The following is a 21,913-nucleotide window of genomic DNA, read 5'->3' on the forward strand; positions in this document are numbered from 1 at the left end:
TTAGTAGGTGGGAGCATCAGAATTTGAGAGGGGAGGGACAGAAATGGAAGGGGGGGGCTGTCCAAGTGATGTCGGTACCTGGATGTCAAGAGAAGAGATTTGTTGTCATTGGTGCACAAAGGAGAAGCTTAGGAGATTTTTAACCAAGAAGACGCCACGATCAGTTTTGCACGGTAGTAAGTGCCCTGTGGCTGCTCTGGGGATGTAGCCCGGGCAAGAACGGGGGTGGGGGCAGACCAAAGGGAGAAAACGCTATTCTGGATGAGAAGGTCTTAGGTCTCCTGTAGGAGGCAGGAATTGGGTATCAGTTTCTAGAAGGCCAGTATCGTCCCCTCCTCGACTTCTGTGCCACACCACTCCCGGGGTCCAACTTTCGTTCGCTTGCTCCGAACTCGGTTTGATAAGATAAAAATGTGTTGCTGGAACCCTAATCCTGGACGAGGGGTCCAAGCAGGAGACTTCAGCTCCCAAAATGCTTCGCTCTACGGCTCTGCAGGTCGCGCATGCTTCTTTTCAAGAAAGGCTGGCCGGCTTGAAGACTGATAGGACTCGTCAGCTTGGTGAAGTGCGGGAAACATAAGAACCGCCATCTTAGCTTGGGTCAAACCAATCGTACACTTAGGGGGAGGTTGGTGTTCACTCTCTCATCAGTTCTTAAAGTTACTGGAATAAAACGCGCTTAATTATTGCAAGTGTCTTTATTATACTTTACGTGGAGAACGCCTTCCAATTTTCGCCCTCGTTCGGAAGTGAACCCCAATGCTGCAATAAGACATGCCAGCATGGCCGCACTCACCGCGATTCTGCTAGGGGAGGAGTTTGAAGTAGTCCCGCCCCCCCGCCTGGTAAGAAGGTGTTTCCGCTTCCGCTAGCGGCGGGTGCAGCCTCGCTTTGGTCCCTGTGGCTGGCGGCCGAGCCGTGTGTCTCCACCTCCGCCGCCGCCATATTGTCTGTGTGAGGAGCGGGGAGAGCGGCCGCTACCGCTGCCGCTTCCACCACAGGTACCCTGGGAGCCGCCAAGCGAGGCCGTTGGGGGATCAGGGGTAGCCAAGGGTGGGCAGCCGCACGCGGCTGCCCCCTTGTTCTTCCAGCAGACTATCGATCGGCCCGTCGCCTTCCCCTGCCCCCCCCTACACACACACTAGCGGAGGCGCCTGCAACCCATGGGGGAGGCCTGGGGGGTACTCCACCTCAACGCAGGGCGGGGAATGAGACTTGGGGACAGAGGCTGATGTGAGGGTGGGAACTAGCTCTCGGGAGTCCAGTTTATTGGGGGGAAAGAGGGCTGCACTGGGGCGGGGACTAGGGGCCAACTTGAGGAGGGGGCCACTAGAAGAGGATGGAAGCTTTAGGGGTGGGGCCGCAGGGGGATGCTGGGGTCGGTGCCTAGGGGAATGGTGCCTGCTGGGTAGGGTGGGGTCGACCCCCCGGGGAACCTACCAGCTGGAATCGGGGCCTTCCAAGGGTCCCTGTGGGCGAGGCTGGGCGTCCCACCTGCTGACTGGTCTGCAAGGTGGAGGGAACTCGGGGCGAGGTCGGTGAGAAGAAAGGAGGGAACAACGAAGTGGGGGTAGACTGGGTTGGAGTTGGAGTTAAGGGGTAGTTGGGAGCCTGGGTAGAAGAGGCGAGGCGAGATATGTAGAATGAAAGGCTGTCTTAAGAGTATACATATTAGTTTTGACCTTTTGAAAGAGCAGGACTTTTATTTCGTCTCCCCAGCCCTCCCAACCCCCGGCGTTGGAACATTTTTAGCCGAGGCAGGTGATGGGTGGAGCTTCTGTAGTTGGTTTTTGGGAAGCAAAGTCAGGGTCAGGAGAAGTTGCTTCTTGGCTGTTGCTATTGTGGGAAGGAAAGAGTTCTGAAAAGGAGGTGGCAAATTAATTTGAGAAGACTTGATTGACTTTTGAACTGCTAAATTCTATGAGAAGGGTGTGTGGGGAGTGGGAATGAAAAGAAAGCTAGAAGGGGAAGTTTTTTCTAAGAGTTGGGAGACCCCTTCCATCTATGGGGATACAGGATAGGCCCAGTGGTAAATAACCAGACTGCCTGGGTTCTCAAATATCTGTGCTAGTAATACACAGTTGTGTGACCCAACCTCTGCAAACCTCGATTTTTCTGTCTGTAAGATGGGAGTGATAGTATTCTCTAGAGTAAGTTTATGGTGAGGAGTAAATAAGATTTGTGTCAAGTGGTTGGCAGGTTGTGCTGGATAGATCTTACCGTAACTAGTATTACAAGGGACTAGCTAGTATATTTGGGTAAAACATATAGTCAAGAACCTGACAGTGGGTAAGGCTTCCGAGTATTATCTTTGTAGTTGTTGCAGTGTTTTTGTTTCATTGTCTTTTGGATTTGGCTTTGTGGACCTTGAACTGAAAGATCACGACCAGTACTAGTTCTCCCTCATATCATTTTTAAAAGCTCACCTGCAGTTTTACCTGGATAGGCTTGTCCTCTTGTGACTTTGAAATAGGTGAGTTGCATTTCTGTTGGAGGGTGTCTGGTTTGAGTAAGGAACGAAAGCTTTGGAAGTTTGCTTGGAATGATTACAAAGTTAGGTCACCCTGGGGCAATTTAGGTCTAGTTGTGTCCTCTCGTACAGAATACAGCAGAGAAGAGAAGCATGCATTTAAGGGGGTGCAATGGGTTACATTCTGCCTAATGGATTAATTAATTGCCTTGCTCTTTGGGGATGAAACAAGTGGCAGCTTCTTTTCCACAGTGTATTTTTAAGCTTTCCTGTCACCTAGCCATTCTCTTCAGGGTGAGTCCTTGATTTTACTGTTGTCTCTATCTGAACATACACCTTTCTTTACATACTCTTGGTGAAAGGAGAAATTTTCTTTAGGAACTGAATTTAAAGCCTTACATAGGGTTTGGGTTTGTAGTAGGCAGAATGTCCTCTGCCTCCTGAAAAAATAAGGTGTTCATTCTCTAATCCCTAGAATATTTACATATGTGACATGGTAAAAGAATTTTGCGGATCTAATTTGGGTTAAGAATCTTTAAAATAGGACGATCGTCCTGGATTTTGTGGGTAGGTCCAGTCTAATCACATAATCCCTTAAAAGCAGAGAACTTTCTCCAGCTGGGAGTTAAAAGAGAGGGACAAAAGGGGAAATCGGATCTGAATCATGAGAGGGACTTCACTTACTGTTGCTAGAGGGGGCTCACAGAAACCATGAAAAGGAATGTGGGTGGCCTGTAGCAGCGAAGACCGGCCCTGACTGACAGCCAGCAAGGAAATGGAGACCTCAGTCCTACAGCCATAAGGAACTGAATTTGGTCAATGGCCTGAAAGAGCTTGGAAACGGAGTCTTCCCCAGTTTCCAGCAAGGAATACACCTTGATTTTGCCCTTATGAAACCCTAAGCAGGAGACACAGCCAAGTTCACCCAATTTCAGACCCACAGAAACTGAGAGAAATAATTTCTGTTGTTTTAAGTTATTGCATTTGTGGTTATTTGTTATGGCAGCAATAGAACACTGGTATAGATTTTGGTACCAGGAGTGGGGTACTGTTAGCTAAAAATGTGGAAGTGGCAGTGGAGGCCAGGAAGTTTTTGAGTATGATAGAAAGGCTTAGAACAGCAGATTGGTACTAGCAATATGGATGTTAATGCCTCTGCTAGTGAGGGCTCAGGTAGAAGTGGGGTATGCATTTGGGGACTGGAGGAAAGAGGATTCTTATTACAGAATGGCAGATAAGCTTAAAATTGTGTCATGTAGTTATGTGGAAAGACAATAAGTGATAAACATGGATATTTGGCTGAGAATATTTCCAAGCAAAGTCTTGAAGTTGCACCCTGGTTTGTTTGTGGATGTGAGTCTGTCTAATGGAGTGAACTCTTACGAAATGAATGTAAAGCCTCTGGCTTCTTAAGAATTTATACTAGCAGAAACAATGACAGCTTGGGTTGAAAGTGACAGTAGGAAGTTAAAGAGGGCTCTCAATCCCCTAAATTCTGTGGCTGGAAGCAGGCTGGTAAACTACGCAGGTGTAAATGTGCTGCTTTTTAGGATTTTTTTTTTTTAAAAAGTGGAACCAAGGGCACACAGAGGTGGAGCTGAATGCTACTGAGTTTTCTCTGGTTTTGAAATGGAATGGAGTTTACTCATGTTTTGAAACCGCTTTGGACTAGTGAATCTGTTTTCTTTTATATTTTCCCTGTTTGGATTGAAATGTCTAACATTGCTCTGTACCTGACCCACTGGGGGTTGTAGTTAATGTACTAGATGCAGAGCCTCATCCACACCTGATTTAGATGATGATATTTGGGACTTTTGACTTGATGAGCTTTAGTTGGGAGGCCAGAGGGTGGGTGTGGTAGTCAGAATGACATCCCCCACCCAAAGATGTCCATACCCTCATCTCTGGAATCTAAATTATTAACATTATGTGGCAAAGGGACTACAGGTAGAAAATTATTTTATTGTAGATTATCCTGGGTTTTCTGGATGGGACTAACTTATCACATGAAAGTAGAAAACTTTCTCCAATCACATGAAAGTAGAAAACTTTCTCCAGCTGGAGTAAAATTTGAAGCATGAGAGGCACTGGGCCTGCCATTACTTGAGGGGGCCACATGGAAAGCATAAGAACAAATGTGGGTAGACAGCCAGCAAGGAAATGGGCACATTAGTCCTGCAACCAAAAGGAACTAAATTCAGTCAACAATCTGAATATGCCTGGAAGCAGATTTTTCCCAGTTTTTAGTAAGGAATATAGATAGCCCTGTGGACCGGCCTTGCACAACCCTAAGTAGAGGACCCACCCTAAGTAGAGGACCCACCCACCCAGGCTCATCTGACTTATGACCTGTAGAAACTGTGAGATAATAAGGTTATATTTTATGTCTGTGGTAATTTGTTATAGCAACCGTAGAAAACCAATAGAACTGTTTTGCTGATTTTATTTAAGAATCTTTAGGGGATTCTTTTCTAGAGAACAAAAGAGGCAAAGATTACTCTGTGAAGTGATTTGGCCCTGGAAGACTTTGCAGAATAATGGGGTTGAGTGGAACCTATACCTCTTCCTTAATGTTTAAGTATCCTGTTACTGTCCTTATATGCAATTTGAGGAGGCTAGATGACCAGCTTGGTAGAATGTAGATTTTAGAGCTACAGGCCATTTTAGTAGGATTTCTATGAATTGTTGATTCATCCATGCCTATGATAAACATGTTGGGTAAAGGACACAATTTCTTCATTAATTTTTATTGGCTGAATAAAGCAATGAGTTTATGTGACAACCGTTTAAAGACTTCCTGTTTTTTTAGAGGAGATAGAAATGAGTGATTGTTTTTATGAATTGTTAACCACCAATACATATGGTGATCTGTCCTTTCACCCCTCCCATCCCAACCCAAAGGTGTTATGAGGTCTTTTCTCCCTGTTATTGATGTTAAGAGTCACTTTTCGGGATCATAATTGCAGAGTGGCGTTCTAGCTTTTACGAAAAAGTACCAATTTTGTTCTTCAGTATCCTATTGATTAGATTCATAACATGTGAACTCGCAACTTTACTGAGGGATACTTCAGAAAAGGGAGGAAATGAGACCGTATCCTTTTGAATTAGTTACCTGATTGCAAAATTAGAACATTCCAGGGTATGAATGATTTAAGATTATTGTTGGACTTTTGGGTTTAGAATAAAGGAAATTGGGTCACATGAAGGTTAAGTGGCCCAACCAAGTGGGTATCTCAGCCCTAGAGCTGGCCTAGAATCCTGGTCCAGGCAATGGAGATTCATGGCTTTTGAACTATAGCAGGTCCTCGAATAACATCCTTTCGTTAGAAGGTTGGTGAGATGACATTGAAACTTGTCTCCTGTTTATATCAGTTAGCCTGTGGTAAAATTAGATTACCTTTTTTTTCTTTTTAATCCTCACTTGAGGATATGTTATTGATTTTAGAGATTGAGAAAGGGGGAGAGAGACTGTTGGTTGCCTCTCGTACTCGCCCTTATTGTATGCACTCTGATCGGGAATCAAACACAAATTTCTGGTGTATGGAACAAGTACTCCAACCAACTGAGCCACCTGACCAGTGCAAAATTGGGTTTCCCTGTATGTCGTTTCACTTAAAGTTGTAGAACTTACAGGTGACATTAAGTGAGGACTTACTCTATATCCTTGTGCACCATTCCCTTTTGTCCTTTTTCTAGATTTTACCTTGTGCAGATGACCTCTCTGTGCCTCAGTTTCCTCATAGAGTTCTTGTTAGTATTGAAATAAGGCATGTAACATATATAGTACAGTACTTAACATAGTAAGAGCCCAAAAGATGTTAACTGTTATAAAATTTATGATTATTGTTTTAACAACTATGGGACAACTTTTGAATAAATATTACAGTTTGCATAAGTTCAGAAATTAAGAACTGATATGATTGGATTAGGTAAAGACTTGGCGTTTTAAGGTAATAATGCTTGTGATACTTGGTTTAAAATGAGAAAGTGGCCCTGGCTGGTATGGCCCAGTGGATTGAGTGCCAACCTGCAAACCAAAGGACCGCTGGTTCAGTTCCCAGTCAGGACATGTGCCTGGGTTGCAGGCCAGGTTCCCAGTTGTGGGCATGTAAGAGGCAACCACACATTGATATTTCTCTCCCTCTCTTTCTCCCTCCCTTCCCCTCACTCTAAAAATAAATGAATAATCTTTTTTAAAAAAAGAGAGAGAGTGGATTTGATCCTTAGTCTATCACATTTCCTTTGGTGACTGGGCCAAGTTTGTTTCACAAGAGTATTAGTGTATTCATACACCTAAATTTTCTTTGAACTCCTAAGATGGATAATTTCAAAGGTAGTGTATCATTTAATTGTTTCTTAATAGAGAGAAATCTAGGCCAGCTAGCTTTTCAAATGAAGAAATTCCTCTAGGACTATTAAGGAACTGCTGTCATTTGAACAAAGGATGTATTTACATTGGGTTATAGACCATTGGCAGTTTTTCTTAAATATTTGGTATGCTCCAGGGTAGATATCAGCAAATTTAGTTGTTGACCAAACTTTTTTTTTTCTTTTTACATCATAGAAATCCAGGATTGAGTCTTTAAAAGTTTAAGGCATTTCACTGGTTTCTACAAATTCTGTGTCTTAGACATGACACCTACTTAGCAACAGTTGCTATGGTGGGCAAGCTTTTTTTATATTGGTGATGTTAGTGTTTTCTTGCATAGAAAATATTGTGTTATCTTAAGTGAGAGTTTTAGGGTTAAATACCAGGGTATACTTAGAATAATTTTTTGTTTTTTTATGTGTACATCTTAATATTGGCCACTTTTTTCCTTTCTTACACTTCTTGTGGATTTTCCTAACACTTATTTGTTAGCTGAAACATTTTAATCTGTTTGGGCCGTGGTGGGGTGGGTCAGTTGGTTGGAACATCATCCCCATACATCAGAAGAATTGTGGGTTCGATCCCTGGTGGGGGGATTTCCTGGATGTTTCCCTCTCAGAGCCATGTCTGTCTTGTCTGTCTGTTTCTTTCTATCCCCCCCACACCACCCCTTCATTCCTCCCTTTCTCCCTTTCTCTCTAAAATCAGTAAGCATATCCTAGGGTGGGGGATTTTTTTATTTTTATTTTTAATTAATCTGCTTGGAAAAATGAACACTTGAAATTTTCTGAAGTTACAACTGATGCATTAATGGGCATTTCTCAATTTGGTTATCTCATTAACATTCTACAAAATTAAGAAAGCTCTGTTAAAAACAAATTGGTAAATTATTTTCCTAAAGAAATGAATCATGTTATATTACAAAGTACAAAATAGCTATTTTGGGCTATTGAATTTATAACCAGTCAAAAGATGTTACTCATTCAACAGACCCTCAGTGCCTACTACATTTCAGGTAGGTGCTGTACTAAGGATCTCTAGATTGTCCCTGTCCTCAAGTTTACAACTGAGGACGTTTTGTAATGTCTATATCATTCCACAACTTAGTAGTTTTCTGAGATGTTTTCTTATGAAAACTGCTACTGGCTTTATATATCAGGTATAGTTTCCGAAACAGCTATAGAAATTTGGAGGCGGGGAATGGAGAATTTCTCATTCTTAATGGAATTCTTTAACTGACATTGCTTTGCATAGAGTTCTTGGCATGTTGGAAAGAACTCTAGCTTTGGAGTGAGACAGACCAAGTTTGGGGACTGTTACTTAATGTCTCTCAAGCCTAGATTTTTGCCATCCAAACAACTGAGATAACTACCTTGGATAACTTAATTATTAACCTGTAAAATGGCGGTTAGTAGCACAAGTGAGGGTTAATAACTAAAGCAGCAGATAATGTTGTCTCAGGGTTACTGTGAGGATTAAAGGAGATAAATTATGAAATGCTGGGTACCTGACTAATAGGAGTTCTTTCCCTTGTCTGTCAGTGAAGACAATGTGTTCATTGTCAGTGCTGCTCCCCTTTTTTCTTTATTTTAATTTTCTGCTGCCAGTAGTTCTTATTTTTTTAATGAGGCCTATTGACCTTTACTTCCTGTATCTGGCATGGCCTGTTTGATGGGTGAGGTCCTGAATTGCTGCTGTTTAGGGGTGGATCATTATGTAATTTAAGCCCAGTGTTGATGCCTCGGTTACTCCTGTACAGTGCAAATTACCAGAGTGGTTATCTAGTCTTCATGAATATTGGGTTCTGTTGCTTCTATGTGGGAAAAATTTCAAAGTTCACTCACCTATAGTCTTGTGAACCTAGATCAGAGGTGTTATTTCTCAGTGGCTTTTTGATTGCAGTTTGGGGACTACTTGAACATTGTATGTTTAGGAATGTGTTTGAAGAACTTTATCTGCACTGGTATCATCTGTTTATCTTGTTCTCTCAGATAATGTACTAATTTGCTTCCTTGTTTGTGTGTATTGTTAAATCATACACTCCTTAGGTAGAGAGGGAACCTGTCTTTATCAATAATTTAAAGCAGTTAATGTGTTCTGTGTGTTTATGTTTCTATAGCATGAATACAAATAGCCATCAGCCTTGGAGTTTTTTCTTCCATCATTTAAGACCTGAATTTTATACCATAGTGGCCTCATGGAAGAGAATAAGGAAGACTCCTGATTGTTGAAACTCATATTCTCCAACCTTCACCTTGCCTCCACATTTAAATCAACCTGTTTTATTGTATTTATGATATGCTATTGAATCAGTGTGCAGAATTAGGGAGAGTTGAATTGGTGAAAATAATCTGTTTAGGTTTGAATTTAAACAGAGTGGGTTCAGATCTGGCCCTAGCCATTTAGTAATCCTGTGTCTTGGTAGGACATTTAATTTATAGACATGTTTATTTCTCAGATGGGTGTGTGCATCTAATACCAGGCCTGGCTTGTTAGAGGCATTCAAATGATAGCAATAATTATTACATAAATGCTGGATTATATTGTAGATTACTTTAGGTCTCAACTGAAGTTTTCTATATTTTGCTTCTAGAGAGTTGTGGACACTGGAATTAAGTGTCACATTGTGACTTTATTTTGCTTTGCTTGTGTTGCCTGGTAAAAATTCATACAATGATGTCTTTGCCCATCATTCATTATATTCTGTATTATTGGAGACAGTACTGGACTTCTGTCAGATGTTTAGGGTAGAACTGTATTAATTCATATCAAACTGCTTGGGTTTTCTTACAGTACTTCCCTTTGTTGGAAGACCTCCCACTGTTGCTATATTATTTATGTAACATTGGCAGTTTGGTTCCTTTTCTGGTTTAAAGGTGGAGAAATAAAATTCACAGAGAGAACCAAAGGTTTTTTAGTCTTTTTTGTTTTGTTTTGTTTTTAGTTTTTGGTTTTTTTTGTTACTCCATATATGCAGGTTTGTTTTATGGAAATGCTTGAGCCCCGGCTGGTGTGGCCGAGTGGATTGAGCCCTGGCCTGGGAACGGAAAGGTCACCAGTTTGATTCCCAGTCAGGGCACTTGCTGGGTTGTGGGCCAATCCCCATTTGGGGGTGTGGGAGAGGCAACTGATCGATGTATCTCTCGCACATCTATGTTCCTCTCTCTTTCTCCTTCTTTTGCCCTCTCTCTAAAAATAAATATTTTTTTAAATCTTAAAAAACAAAAATGCTTGCGTGTTTTACCTTTTAAAATAAGAATGTTGTAAATTTTGTCAGTGGGAATAAGAACAGAATGCTCAATGATAATGTTAGAATTATAATGTCTTAAATATCGTACAAGTTTAAGCAAGCAGTAACTTAATGAGTTGTCAGGTGGTACCGTGAATGTTTATATTCTGGTTTCAGCTCTTAGCACAACCAGGAAAACTTACATTGTTGGCTTTGAACAGGTTGTTTTCTTGCTTTACTCAGTGCGCACTTGGAGTTTGAGATTTGAAGGTCAGAATGAGTATGGGGAACTGTCGAGGAGTTTGATAGATGAGCAAGACTGTTCTTGGGCATGTTTACCACCTTAAGTTGAGACAGGAAAGGAGAATCATAAAGTGGGGGGAAAAGATATTTTTTGGGGGGTGGGGGGCTTATTCTTCCACGATAGGGTTAAAAGATTTAGTTTGTGTTTGTTTTGGGCTTTTTGTGCCAATGGCCTCCAAATAAATGATCTCCCAAAAGAGATGGTTGCTCATTAGTGTCATATCTGGACTAGAAGTTGCAAAGTTGATTGCATAGCTTTTGAAATAAAGGGAGTTATGAAATAGTTTTCTCAACCTGCATAGATTTTAACTGTTTAGCTCATGATCTCTGTAGGTCATTTATACCAGAAATTTTCAGCCAGTGTACTATATCAGGAGTTACAGATGTGTGGAGATACTGGTCCTGTCAGTCCTCTGGTCACTTATGGCAGGGTACAGGGCACCCAAGTCAATCACCTTAGGTCTGAAAGTCTTTTATCATTTATTCCAGTGTGCCATACAGATACTACTTTCTCTTGTGTTTTGACTTTTTAACAGGCTTTGAGCACTAATTTAAAAAGTTCAATAATAGTATCTTAACAGTTTTAAGATTCAAGAGACCACCAGTCTTAAAATAATCTTGGCTTTAAGTTCAGAAAAGACCATTTTTAAGTACCTCTCTGACCCTTAAGAAATTCTCTTTTCACATATAATTCAAGGGGTATACTTAAAAATGTAAGATACTAAATGATTTAAGTTTGGACACTTATGAAGAATTCAAGTTCTTATTTTTTTAAGCAGTAATGTGAATCAAAAAATAAAGTTTTCTTGTGTAAACTTGATGTCCTCACCTGACTGACTCTACAGCTGACATTTTGTTAATCATTCATCAAGCTTGGGGCTCATGCTGGAACATAAACTGAAGCCTAAGATACATTGTCTTCTCTTCCTTGGGGACAGAATGAGGTATACTTAGTTTGAGAAATTTAATTGTTTAATATTTGTGTAAATTAACAAGTTAACCTTTTAGAATGGATATTTTACAGTATTAAAAATATATGTTTCCTTTTGTCTGGATTCTTAATTCTGCTGGGGTTTACAGATTTCTCTGATCCTGTAGTAAAAGCCATAGACCTTTTCTTCAAACAAACAAATAAACAAAAACGTACCTGCACGTGCTGTTCAGTATATACTTGTAAGGGGTTTATGGACCTCTGATCTCACTGATGAACTCCATATTCAGTGTCATGGTTTGCATTGTCCAAATAATAGTTTCCCTGTCTTATTACTTTTAATACTGTAACATTTGCCTGATTTTGTATCTGTCACAGTGTTATTCTTTCAACAAATATTTCTGGGCCATGTTTACATGTCAGTGGTAGACTCCTGAGGACAGTTTTCTGCCCTTAGAGTTTTGTTAGCTAGAGATGGATGTGTGAACAATAATGGCAGTGCTAGTTGGAAGAGGTAAGCAAAGAATGCTGCTGGAATACAGAGAAGGGGTCTTGGCTATTTTATTTTTTCTGTAAATCCGTAGTCAGTTCTGTATTTCTTCTTTTCTTTTTCTTTATTTAAAGATTTTATTTTTTTAGAGAGAAGGGATGGGAGGGAGAGAAACATTGGTTGGTTGCCTTTCGTACACGCCCTGACCAGGAATTGAACTGGCAACCTTTTGCTTTGCCAGACGATGTCCAACCAACTGAGCCAGATGGGTCAGGGCAGTTCTGTATTTCTTAATTGACAAAAAGCAGTTGTGAACTGCTCTGATCTGTCTTTTTGAGGTTCTAATTGGACTGGTAATGGAAACTTAAATCAAGGAGCAAATAGTCTTAAATTGAAAACTTCAATGTGCTTGCCTTTGCATGTGATCATGCTGAACATTTTCTTTGCCCATATTTTTTCCCAGTTACCTTTTTTAAACATGTCAGTTTATTTATAAGTTTTTATATTTAGTATAGAGCAAGGATTGCTAACTCAAAACATCCACAGGATTTGGGCCAGTAAGCTAAATTAATAGAATTGCCCAAATTTACCTGTGTCATTTCCAGTGGTTGGGTTATAGAGTCCGTTGTGGGATACTCACAGCTCAGTAGATCAGAGTGATTTTGTCAGTGCAGGAATACAGAATCATTGTTGCCAGGTAAACCGACCCACGTCCTTTCTTCTTTTGAGAAACTGAGGTCAGTGTGGGCAACTAAGTCACACTTTAAAATAAGTTATCACAAGACATTTTTTAAAATTCTCACCCAAGGATATTATGCTCATTGACTTAAGAGAAGGGGGCGGGACAGAGGGAGAGAGACAGAGCAGAGACATGGATCGGTTGCCTCCCACATGCTCCCTGACAGGGGATTGTACCTGCAACCCTTTTTGTGTAAGAGACAGCTCTGGAGCCAACTAAGGCACCTAGCCAGGGCTATTAGAAAACATTATAACACATAATCCAACTTAATAGCTGATTCGCTTTCTAAAAACTTGAAAAACTTGTATAGGAATGTTCACAACAGCACTATTTGCAATGGCCGAAAGTGGAAACCCGAATGTCCATCAGCTGATGACTGGATGAATAAAATGTGGTGTACCCGTGTGGTGAATTTAGCCATAAAAAGGAATGAACTACAAGGAAACTGCAACATGGATGAACCTTGAAATCAGGCTAAATAAAAAAAAGATACACAAGGTCACTCACATATTATATGACTTCATTTATATGAAATGTCCAGGATAGGCAAATCCATGGAGACAGAAAGCAGACTAGTGGTTGTTGGGGAGTAAAGATGGGGGCATGAAGAATGGCTGCTGTGGGTTATTGGGTTACTTTTTGGGGTGATGGTAATGTTCTAGAATCAGATAGTGATGGTGGTCGCACACTGAATGTGCTAAAAACCACTGAATGTACACTTTAAAATGGTGGTTTTTATGTTACATGGGTTTTACCTCAATTTTAAAAACTGGGGGCGAAACGTACTGTGGGAGCCAAATAGGACATAAATGTTTGCTGTAGAGCATAGTGAATAGGCTGTAAATCTAAACAGACTAGTTTCAGATCACCTCTCTGACATTACAATTACTCACATATATTTGCCTTCTGTAAAATGGGAAGAATATTACCTAGGTCTTAGACTTGTTAGGTTTAGAAGTAATCAATATAATTCCCAAGAAGAAGTGACTGGCTCACCACAGGCATTCACATATATTTATAATCAAAAGCCAGCCAGTGTTTGCTGCCTTCAGTTCCAGCCTGTGTTTTGTTGGCAAGTCTAGGAAGACCTGCACTATTAGTTATTGTTTATCCCTCACCTTAGGAAGTATGGTTATCTCCTTTGTAATCTACCTCCAGGACAGTAAAGGAAGGAGTGGGAAAGAGTATTATTCCTTATATTCTGCAGTATATTCACTGTAATCAGATAGGTGAAATGACAGATCCAAAGTCATATTTGTTCTTAGTAGTTCCAAGGTTCGTGTCTTCCAGTAACAGTTCCTGCAGCTCTAACAAGGATTCTTGGACACTCTGCTCATCACATTAGGTTAAATCACACAACCTCATAAAAGCTTATGGCTCCAAAGAAGCATCTTTCACACACTGACTGGTTTCACATTTCTCTGGGAAGTAATAGCATGACTTTTACCTCTGGCGTTAGTTATGTGCATGATAACATTTATATGTAAGATTGAAGAGTGTCTTCAAAATCAGCTTCATATTAAATATCCACCATACAGCCAAACTGCACAGAAGGTCCATATGCAGGCAAGGTTAATTTTTGCCCAAAATATTATCTTATATTGTCTTGATACTAAATTCTTCAAACATTTTTGGAACACCATGCTAGGCACTGATAAATACAGGGCATATACCAAGAAAAATATGAGTCCAGGTCCTTGAGTTCATTACCTGCTGAAAGAGAAGTGTATAAACAAAATACATGTGATAACATAATGAGTATGTGGAAGTGCTTTGGCTTGAGAAGAAGTGCTTTACGTATTTTGGTGGGGTGTGGAAAGGCTTCATCTGGCTATAAAACTGATTCTGAAAGGGTGAGGAATTCCATTAGCAAGCAGGATTGCAGGGCATTGTAAAGGCACCGGTGGGGAGTGAGGGGAGGAGTGTATGAGTGTTTTGGAAGTGTTAAGCTATGCAGCAGAAAGGCATTAGGATAGAACAGAGATTGTAAAATGATATCCAGCTACAATACTGATTGAACTGGTTATGGGACTACTCGGGTTTTTTTTTTTTTGCGTGTGTGTGTGTGAGTTATGGTAAGTCTTTTTCCTTTAGGAATTTCAGATTTACAGGCATAAAGTTGTGCATGTTATCCTATGTTTAATTCTATGTTTTAGGACACAGGTTATGATAGGATTTTTCCCTTTAAATTTAATTTTTACAATTAATTACAATAAAATTGGTTCTAATTTGTGTTTTCAGTTCTATGAATTATAACACACATAGATTAAAGTAACCACCATCACAGCCAGGAGGACACTGAGCCCTTTTTAGTCCACCAAGTCTTCCACCCCTATTCTCTGGCAACCATTATTCTGTTCTCAGTTAATACAGTTTTATCTTTTCAAAAATATATAAATGAAACCAAACTATATAATATTTTGATACAGGCTTTAAAATTGTTTTTAAATTATATTTTATTGATTATGCTATTACAGTTGTCCCAATTTTTCCCCCTTTGCTCCCCTCCACCCAGCACCCCCTACTCCCTCGGGCAATCACCACACCATTGTTCATATCCATGGATTATGCGTATAAGTTCTTTGACTATTCCATTTCCTATATTGTACTTTACATCCCCATAACTATTCCATAGGTACCTATTTGTACTTCTTAATCCCCTCACCTCTTGACCCATTCATAACCCCCCACCCCCTTCCGATCTAGCAACCATCAAAACATTCTCTGCATCTGTGGTTCTGTCTGTTCTTGTTTGCTTATTTTTTAGATTCTGTTGTTGATAGATACATATTTATTGCCATTTTATTCATAGTTTTGATCTTTTCTTTACATAAATCCCTTTAACATTTTATATAATAATGGTTTGGTGATGGTGAACTCCCTTATTTTTCTCTTGTCTGGGAGGCTTTTTATCTGCCCTTGGATTCTAAATGACATTTTGGCTGGGTAGAGCAATCCCGGCTGTAGGTCCCTGCTTTTCATCACTTTGAATATTTCTTGCCAATGCCTTCTAGCCTGCAAGGTTTCTTTTGAGAAATCAGCTGACAATCTTATGGGAACTCCCCTGTAGGTAACTAATTTCTTCTCTCTTGCTGCCTTTAAGATTCTCTTTCTCTTTAACTTTTGGCATTTATTATGATGTGTCTTGGAGTGGGCCTCTTTCTCCTGACAGCCCTATGGTGCGAGTGTGAGACCTCTTAAAGTTGTCCCAGAAGCTGATTACACTGTCCTCAGTGTTTTGGATTCTTTTTTCTTGTTCTGATTGGTTGTTCTTTCGCTTCCTTATGTTTCATATCAGTGATAGGATTCTTGGTTTTATCCACTCTACTGTTGTTTCCCCGTAAATTGTTCTATACTTCAATTAGTGTATCCTTCATTTCTGACTGGATCTTTTATGCTGTTGAGGTCCTCACTTAAGTGTCTTGAGCATCTTGTAACCAGTATTTTGAACTCTGCATCTGATAGGTTGCTTATCTCCATTTCATTTAGTTGTTTCCTGGAGTTTTGATCTGTTCTTTCATTTGGGCCATATTTCTTTGTTTATTTTGGCAGCCTCCCTGTGTTTGTTTCTATGTATTTAAGTAGAGCTGCTATGACTCCCTGTTTTGGTGGTGTAGGCTAATGTAGGAGGTGTCCCGTAGGGTCCAGTGGCACAGCCTCCCCTATCACCCAATCTGGGTACTTGAGGTGCACCCTTCATGTGGGCTGAGTACACCCTTCTCTTGTAGTTGAGCCTTGGTTGCAAATGGCTTCTTTTAGTAGGCATATTGCTTTTGAGATTCATAGAAGTTGTATCAATGGTTAGTTCCTTTTTATTGGTAAATTTCATTCCATTGTATGGATGGACCACAGTTTATCCACTTAGTTAACATTCTTTGATTATGAATAGAGCTTCTGTAAATGTACATGTATAGGCTTTTATGAACATAAGTTTTTATTTCTCTAGAGTAAATAGCTATGAGTGGGATTGCTGGTCATATGAAAAATGTAATTTTAACTTTATAAGAAACTGCACCACATAGAGTTCCCACCAGAAATAAATTACGGAATTTGTTACTCTGAATCCTCTTCAGCTTATTGTCATTGTTTTTCATTTTTGAAAATTGTAGCCATTTTAATCTGTAGTATATCTCATTTTGATTTTAAAGATTTGTATTTATTTATTTTTAGAGAGAGGGGAAGGGAGGAAGAAAGAGAGGGAGAGAACATCAATGTGTGGTTGCCTCTTGCACACCCCAAACTGGGGACCTGGCCCATAACCCAGACACGTGCCCTGACTGGGAATCGAACTGGCAACCCTTTGGTTCCTGGGATGGCACGCAATCCACTGAGCCACACCAGCAAAGGCCTATTTTGATTTTAATTGGACTTCCCTAATGACTAAAAACATTATGCATCTTTTCATGCTTATATATCTTTCATGAGGTGTCTTCAGATCTCTTGCCCACTGTTTAATTGGGTTGTTGTTGAATTATTTATTATATGTTCAATTTCTTTTTTTATCTTTTTTTTATATAAGGTGTGAGGTTTAAGTTGAAGTTTGTAATTTTGCAAATGGATGTCCAGATTTTCCAAAAACATTTATTAAAAAAATTATTCTTTCTCCATTGAACTGCCTTTGTGCCTGTGTCAGAAATCAATTGTCAGTATTTGTGTGGGTCTTATTTCTATGCTTTCCATTCTGTTCAATTGATCTGTTACCCCTTTGCTAATATCACACTTCTAATAACTGTAGCTTTGTAATAATCTTAAAAAGTAGATAGTGTGATTCCCCCAGCTTTTTTATTTTTTTAACTGTTTTGGTTATTCTAGTTCATTTGAGTTTCTGTTTTAATCCAGTCTGTCACAGTGTTTATTTTACCTGGCTAATTTATTTCATTTATATTTAATATAATTAGCCATATTTCTGTTTAACTTCTCTCTGTGTCTATCTTATGTTCTGTGGTTTTTTCTTATCTTTTTCCTGTCATTCTTTGGATTCTTTTTATACTTTCATTTTTCCCTCTAATTTGAAAATACATGGCATTTTTGTTCAGTAAATAAATACCATCATCATAGATATTATAACTTGGAGCCATACATACTAAAGTCTGTTACTAGTCAATGACAGTGTTTATTTGAACTTTTACATAAAAGTTCCTCATTTTTGGACCTTCTTTTCTCTTTCAACTCAAACTTTACAAATGAGATTTTTCTTTATCTATTTTTAGAGATATTTACTGAATATAGAATTTTAATTTGGCAGGATTTTTTCCCCCTCAGCACACTGCAGATATTAAACTGTCTTGGCTTCATTGTTGTTTTTGGAAGAAATGTACTGTTATCATATTGCTCTTTTAATGTAATCTGTTTTCTCTGTTTGCTTTTTAGATTTCTCCTTGTCTCTTTTTCTGCTATTTTGTTATTACATGTTTAGTTGTGGATTTCTCTTTATTGATCTTACTTGTAATTTGTTGGTTTCTGGGATGTGATTGTATATGATGCTTCTGGGAAATTCTCAACTGTTACCTATTTGAATATTGCCTTTGTCCAGTCCTTTTTTCTTTGATTCTAGTACTAATTAAAAGTATATCAGACGTTTCACAGTGTTATTCCTTTCTTACTTATCCATGGTTTTGACTTACCTGCTACATTGTGGATAATTTCTAGCCTAGTTTTTTAAAGTATCCTGTTCCCTGCAGATATTTGGAAGCATCTCTTACTCCTATAAGTATAGTTATTTCATAGTTTGAGTCTGATAAAATCAGAGGTTTCTGTGGGTCTATTGTTTAGTCTTTTTCTGCCGGTTTTTACTTTGGAGTCTTTTCTTCAATGCCTAGTTATCTTTGATTACAAGCTGGATGTTGTATTTGAAAAATTCTTTGTAGGACTCATTTGTAGGAATTGTTGATACATATGTATTAATCGCCATTTTATTGTTCATAGTTTTGATCTATTCTTTACATAAATCCTTTTAACATTTTATATCATAATGGTTTGGTGATGGTGAACTCCCTGAGTTTTTTCTTGTCTGGGAAGCTCTTTATCTGCCCTTGGATTCTAAATGATATTTTGGCCGGGTAGAACAGTTTGGCTGTAGGTTCCTGCTTTTCATCACTTTGAATATTTCTTGCCAGTGCCTTCTAGCCTGCAAGGTTTCTTTTGAGAAATCAGCTGACAGTCTTATGGGAACTCCCCTGTAGGTAACTAACTTCTCTCACTGCTTTTAAGATTCTCTCTTTCTCTTTAACCTTTGACATTTTAGTTATGCTGTATCTTGCATCCATCTTGTTTGGGACTTTGTGCTTCCTGGTCTTGCAGGTCTGTTTTCCTCACCAAATTAGGGAAGTTTTCCTTCATTTTTTCAAATAGATTTCCAATTTCTTGTTCACTTTCTTCTGCTTCTGGAACCCCTATGATGTAAATGTTGGACCTCTTGAAATTGGCCCAGAGGCTGCTTACACTATCCTTGCTTTTTTTTTTTTATTTTTTCTTCTTGTTGTTCTGATTGGTTGTTCCTTTGCTTCCTTCTGTTCCAAATCAGTGATTTGATTCTCAGTTTCATCCACTCTACTGTTGTTTCCCTGTAAATTGTTCTTTACTTCAATTAGTGTATCCTTCGTTTCTGACTGGATCTTTTTTATGCTGTTGAGGTCCTCACTAAGTTCCTTGAGGATCCTTATAACCAATGTTTTGAACTCTCCATCTGATAGATTGCTTATCTCCATTTCATTTAGTATGTTTTGTGGAGTCCTGATCTGTTCTTTCATTTAGGCCACGTTTCTTTGTTTATTTTGGCAGCCTCCCGGTGTTGTTTCTGTGTATTAGGTAGAGCTGCTATAACTCCCTGTCTTGGTAGTGTGGCTTAATATAGTAGGTGTCCCGTAGGGTCCAGTGGCACTGCCTCGCCTATCACCCAGTCTGGGTACTCAAGGTGCACCCTTCATGTGAGCTGAGTACACCCTCTTCTTGTAGTTGAGCCTTGATTGTTGTTGGCAGGTCATTGGGAGGAATTTACCCAGGCCAGTCAGCTTCAAGGTTTGGCTGTGAACACTGATCACCAGCCTCTGCCTTTTGTGGAGGATCAGCTGTGCAGGGGCAAGGTAGTGTTGTTGTTCAGACATGGTCTATAGCTGTCCACTGGGTATGCAGGCTCTGAGGTTTCCCGGGTGGTACAGGCCAAGGTCAACCCCCACCTGTTTTACTCAGGGCCACCCTGCCTGAGCTATAGAGCAATCTGAGATGGCTGATGGCTGCTACTTGTGCTGGGCTTGGCACAGCCAAGCTGTGAATCTTGGCTTGTTGTTGCTAATGCCTTGCCTGGGGCCACTTAGCAAGAGGTAGACTGTCGGGGGTGGGGGAGGGCTTGGGGCTCACTGAGTCCAGCTGTTGCTTGTTGGAAAGGATTTAGAAAGTTATGAATCTTGAGCCAAGACCAGCTATTCATATGGAGGAGCTACTGTAACAGCTGTAAGTTAGATGGGGTGGAACTTCAGGGGCTATCCGGGGCAGGTCAAACAGTGTTAGTCAAGTTAATGGAGTCTCAGATATGGCACCAGCCTGTTAGCTCTGGTTCTGCCCACCTTTCTGTCTGGGAGAAAACTGTCGCCCAGCTCTCACCTTGATGCCAGCCACTTCAGTTCCTCCCAGTATGGAACTGGTGTCTTTAAAGCTGCTACCCCAGTGCTGGAGCTCAAAGGAAGTGAGTCTGAGTAAGTTTGTGTGTGGGTTCTTTAAGAGGAACTGCATGGGACTCTTACCTGTTTCTTCCACTAACTCAATCCCTGCTGGGTTTTGCAGTCAGAAGCTATGGGGACTTATCTTCCTGGCACTGGAACCCTGGACTGAGGGGTGTGGGGGGACTGGTATGGGCCTGGGACTCCTCACTCCCGCAATATACTTCCTGAATTTTTATCCACCACGTGTATATGTGGGACCAGCCTGTTCCACGTCTCCACCCCTACCACCAGTCTGGATGGATGTGGTTTCTTTAATTCCACAGTTGTCAGACTTTTCCATTCAGCTCGATTTCTGACAGTTCTGGAGTGACAGTTCTATATTTTAGTTGTAATTTTGATGTGGTTGTGCAAGGAGATGAGCCTGTGTACCTATGTCACCATCTGAACTGGATGTCCTTTCACACGTATTATTTTTACACCATAAATTTTTGTTCCTCATTATTAGTCCACTTGCTTCCGTAGCTACCACCACTGGTCAAGCTTCCATCATCTTTCTCACCTAGGTGACTGTTAACATCCTTTTGTCTGTTACTAAATCTATTCTCTGTCTGTCCCATACCCAGCCAGAGCAAACCTGAATCACTTTTCTGCAGATAAAGGCCTATTTGTCTTACCTCTGTTCTGCCTTGCTTGTTATTATATTCCCAAGGCCTAGCATAGTACTTTTTCATAGTAAATGCTTATATATTTAGGGGATGAACAAAGGGAGGAATATATGAAAGAACCAAGCCAATAATTGAGAAATTTAGGCTGTCCTGTTTCCTTCATGGTAGGTTGCATGTGAATATATGTATACATTTAAAGAGGTATGAGTGAAATATTACTTCTGAATGTTTATCTCTGATGACTTCTCTTTCCTGTCTTTTCACACCCCCATCTTATCCCCATCTCACCACCCTCCCCTTCCTTCTTTGCACCATTTTATTTATCTGATGTTGCTGAACTCAAGAACCCTGTTATCTTCTCCCCTTATAATTATTGAAGGCCAACCATTTGAAATTCATGTGAATGACTTCTTACTATAAGCAAATTTGGTATGTATGACAGTGAAGTGAGGCTTGAGGGAAGGGGGTGGGTTACTGCAAAATAGCTAGTTGTCCTCCCAGTGGAGAATCAAATCCACTGATTCATAAATTAGGTTCCAGCTAATGAGGCAGAAAAAGCTGCAAGGGTCAGTCAAACAAGTACTTGAGAATCTCAAGAGTTTCATTAGTATAGTCTGTCTCTGCTTTTCAGAGAGAATGTCAAGGCCTTAAGAGAGCAGAGCAAGACTGGGTGTTAAGAGTGTGATATTTGGCCAGTAAATGGGAGTTGGGGAATATTTTCCATGTGAGTCAGGTAATTTCCAGGGAGAAATGACATCTCATTTTGTAATGCCATATCCACCCATGAGTTGGCCTTCAGAGGCTTGGAGTTAACCACAGCTTCTGTAATTTTTGTATTTTACCAAAAGCTAAGAATGAAGAGTAGTCCTTTAAAGAGAGGTTTCTTCCTATTAGTTTTCACTAAGGAGCCATGGTGTAATAATAATTTACATATGTTTGGTGTTTCTGAGCCCTTTCTGGAAGCTATCTCAGTTGATCTTCTCTTTAGTCTACAAGTGCAGTTAGGCAGGTTTTGTAAGTGATGAACCAAAGCTGGAAGAAGCCCAGGAGAGGTTCCAT

At 40.1% G+C, this 21,913-nt stretch overlaps 1 protein-coding gene across 2 annotated transcripts in view; it reads left to right on the forward strand.

Annotated features, from left to right (window-relative positions):
• Positions 1 to 877: 877 nt before the first annotated feature.
• CSNK2A1 (casein kinase 2 alpha 1) overlaps positions 878 to 21,913 on the forward strand; it is a 46,700-nt gene continuing 25,664 nt past the window's right edge. Inside the window, exon 1 of one of the 2 annotated variants that reach the window (XM_090286178.1) lies at positions 878 to 1,001. The gene's annotated coding sequence lies outside the window, so the exon portion shown is untranslated. The remainder of the gene's footprint in view (positions 1,002 to 21,913) is intronic. The other variant, XM_090286176.1, reaches the window with a different exon arrangement.

The sequence above is a fragment of the Furipterus horrens genome, unplaced genomic scaffold, assembly GCF_987537825.1.
Source record: "Furipterus horrens unplaced genomic scaffold, mFurHor1.1.pri manual_scaffold_8, whole genome shotgun sequence".
In the NCBI taxonomy this organism is placed as follows: Eukaryota; Metazoa; Chordata; class Mammalia; order Chiroptera; family Furipteridae; genus Furipterus; species Furipterus horrens.